Source organism: Musca vetustissima, unplaced genomic scaffold (assembly GCF_032173495.1).
Source record: "Musca vetustissima isolate MV318-11 ecotype Yass unplaced genomic scaffold, APGP_CSIRO_Mvet_v1 utg23551, whole genome shotgun sequence".
Taxonomy (NCBI): domain Eukaryota; kingdom Metazoa; phylum Arthropoda; class Insecta; order Diptera; family Muscidae; genus Musca; species Musca vetustissima.
Window position 1 is genome coordinate 73,376 of NW_026889601.1, and position 4,232 is coordinate 77,607.

Consider the following 4,232-nt stretch of genomic DNA (forward strand, 5'->3'; position numbering starts at 1 on the left):
GACAACGACGATGTGGTGTAAAACCAGTTTGGTTAGATCTGCTGGATTTTTTTTTCATTCTGTTGTCCTCACCATTTCGAATGAAATATGCAATCGAACAACAACATCTTCAAGACATTGCTACTAAAAAAGCAGCTAATATTTCGAATTGGCTGCTGGTTTGTCGTTCTTCTTTTCGTTTTCTTTTTAGTTTGGCTGTGCATTCTGTAAACGATTAATAACTAGAAAGGGGGAAAGACTGCATTCAACAAAAGACTTAAGACACAAACCTGCTCTTTCCATTCGATCGATTCGATTAATGAAGTGACAAAGAAAGGTAGTTTTAATCAAAATTGAAAAAAAATGTCTATAATTGAAATGTTAAAAATTGGAATTATCAAAGGCTAGGGGTTTATCAGTTGCTCTCATAAAATAGCAAATTTATTGGAGAAGTAAGAAAGGCACCATGGATACTGATGAGAATTAATAATAACACATTTTGGATAAATGTTACTATTATAAAATGCCTAAAATAGACGGGTCTATAACATTGGGGAAGTGTCAACACATGTATTCACAGGTAAAAACGTCGTTATGTTTCGCCGTCCCGAACTTTCTACATATTCTTTGTGGACATTCATTATATATCGGAAATTACGCGTATATATATAAAAATATTCAAAATGTTCTGGAAAGCAGTTGTTTACTCTTTAAAGTTTCCTTAATTCCGTATTACAACCCCTTTGATGGTTCCCATCATTGGACTTGATCTTGTTTGGGTAAAAGTATTACAATCTGCAATGTTTGGATCAACATTGCAGGGGGTACCGGAAGAAGTGGACCCACGAATCCCATATACGGACATTATCTAGTTAAGGTAAACAATTACGATGTGCAAAGTTTGGTTGAAATTGGATTCATATGATGTGTACAAATTTTCAAAATTTTGACCCCTTGTTGGGGAGATAATTGAGTTGAGGAGTGGTCGTCTCCGTCAACATGCCACCCAACGTCATAACATGTGAACGCCGTACTTTCCTGAACCATGAGCAGCTGAGAGGAATTTCCGTAAAATCATCGCTACTGCTGCCGCTCGCTTCATACATGCTGGTCGAATACCCGAAGTGAGACAAAACGCGTTATAAGCTCCGTCGTACGATCTTGAAGACCCAAGATCCCCTTGATGTCAACAGACTAGTATGCGAGCACAAAAGGAAAAAGTGGCTAGACCACCTGAAGCAATGCACCATTGTCACCGGAACAAATAAATTTTGGCCAACGATTAAGTCACTCTCGAATCCTGGAAGTAAGGATGACAGGACGGATGTCACATTTAACTGCGTAACTGTGACATACCCGAAGAGGTGCGCGCATTATTTTAACCGGCAATTCATTGAGCACCCCGAGAGTGACAGGGCGAAAAGGAGTGTACAAAGTCGCATAAAGACACTACGAGCCATCACAATTTACAAAGGAGGACGTTGCAGGTGACATCAAAAACCCTATGTCATCTAAAGCGTTGGGGCCGGACGGAATATCCGTGATAGTGCTTAAGAAGCTTGATGAACCCTGAGTTGGCAAGGATGCCAGCAGGCGTGAATAGTACATGCCCATTTCAATCCTATCGCCAGTAGCAAAGACACTTGAAGCGTTACTTCTCCCATCATTGTTTTCCAGTTGCCCAATATCAGCATGGATTCCGTAAGATGCACAGCTCTACAACAGCATTACACGCCAATTCCACACATATTAACAGAGGACTTAACCAGAACCGGCCGTGCAACCGAACAATTATGGTGGCACTTGACCTACCGAAGGCCTGTTTAACGGTATCGAACCATGCCAAGCTGTTCGAGGATATAAGGAGATATCTTCATGATATAGAGAGAGAGGTCCAAATATATAAACGTGAACCACTAGATCAAGAAGCATATCAAGCAGGTCAGTATGGTATTCACACAGACACACTCGCTCAGGCAGTAGAGCAATATCGTGTGAATACCACCCTCCATCCATCGCTGCAGAGGAGAAGCAGCTGTCCCGACAAACACGAGTAGTCTTAGCTCAACTAAAATCAGAATGGTGCAATCGCTTCAATTCCTATTAGACAAGAATTTACGTCTCGATACCTAACACATATCCTGCATGTGGACTAGGACCACAAGACACGTTGCAACTCTTCAACTACCCAGCTAAGCCGACTCACCTAAACTTGACACACATCATTCTACAATCAATTAAATAGGCAACGCAAAATTTCGTATCAATCGGACAAATAATGGATTGTGCACCACTTACATAAAATCGGTGAAGAATAAAATTTTACAAAAGTCAATCTAGACTCACTTCGGTATTCTATGTAAAATTTCGTGTAAATTGAACATAGGCTCTAATAGTGCACCATTTAAATCAAATTGGAAGAGAATATATATGGGAGCTATATCTGAATCTAAACCGATTTTCGCCAATAGGGTTCATTTTTGGCCCAAATAAATGAGTTGTACCAAATTCCATCTAATTCGGAACATAATTGTGACCTGTACTTTGTTCAAAAGAATATATATACGAACATCTAGAAACCGACTATGAAAGAGATTCGATGCATATTCTCAAGAGGAACAAGGGGTCTATCTCGTTTTCTTTTTTATGTTAAATACATATGCACAACAAAGTCCTACTACCTTGTACAACAGTGTGGTAAAGGTTATAATGATTCACGTTTTTACCTCTTCATAACTAAAAACCAAAACGTCATCATTTCGCCTACATGCGAAATAGAGGCAAAGCAACTCCTGTGAAAATCTTCGAAAATAAAGAAATATGCAATAAAATACAAATATTATGAAGTGACGGGAGTTTTAAAGGCTTTTAATTAATTCGAAGATTCCACACAACAGAAGCCTTGTCAAAGTTATTTGAAGATCTCTACTTCAAAACAGAGAACGGCTTAATTTAAAAAGGTGGATGAGTCATAGGAATGTGGCAACGAAAAAAAATGAAAGATACAACGATGAAGTACATCTTCAGCCGGACATACTTAGTTTAGCATCCCATGGACTTATATCTAGTCAATATATTGGTTTTCATTCTCGAGCGGATTGTGTTTTAATGATGTTATAATTACTATGTAATAATTAATAATAAATAATATTTAATAATAATATTTATTGATCGATATATGCCTGATAAAGGCTTACTTCAGCTCTTGCATCTTTTAAATCAACAAAATGTCTTCGCGTACTCTTTACAGTTACTGGCATAATATTCACACCCAACGCAAATATAAAATACACTCATCTGATATAAAATGATTTAATTTATATCTGTGTATTTCTGAAAAAAAAAAACCTCTTGTGTGTGTTTATTCGAAATCTCAATCGTTGAGCAAAAACAAAAATGTTTCACCGAAGCGCCAGACATTAAGAACGAATTATACACCTGTTAATTAATGACTTTTGAATTAATTATACAGTGAATGAAAATTAAGATACTTAAATATCTTACTAAATGCCAAACAAAATGCAGAGTTTTGTGTGAAAACATATGGTGCTTCACAACAAAAAGTGTGGATACAGGGCATTTTTAACAATAACAAAAAGAGCACTCATACACCCTCTCATGAAGCAGACAATAATATTAGCGTGAAATATAAAAAATTAAAATTTACTTTCATTGGATCAATAAAACGTCTATCGTAGAGCTAATTATTTTTATGTCTATAATAATCTGTCTTATGTAGATTTAACTAGATTCAAAACGTACATTCTAGATTTAATCAAAAATAAACCTTTAAACTTTCATAAAAATATGTCTTTGTAATCATTTTGTAGTATTTTTCTCGTGCAAAAATATTCTGAATTATTCATTATTCCGCAATTTTTTGTCTGATCTCGAAACAGATCTCTAAAGACTATATTTCTCATCAATATTGAAATACGTTTTTAACGTATACTTGAATGGTAATTCTTTATATTTGAAAACTTACATTTTAAAAATGATAGTCGTCTTGACAACAACAAACCATGTCGAAATTACTATGCAAGTTATCTCCCGAATATGTATACGTGAAAGAATGTGCCCATTAAAAATCAAGTTCTTTTTGGATGTAATTCATCGCTGAAAAGATTGGCCAAACATTTTTTAACAATGCCGCACCCATGTAAAATGAGAGGCAACAAACATTAACTACAATCCAAAATAAAACCAGTAAGAAAAGTAGTACAGTCGGACGGGACTGACTATATGATACCCTT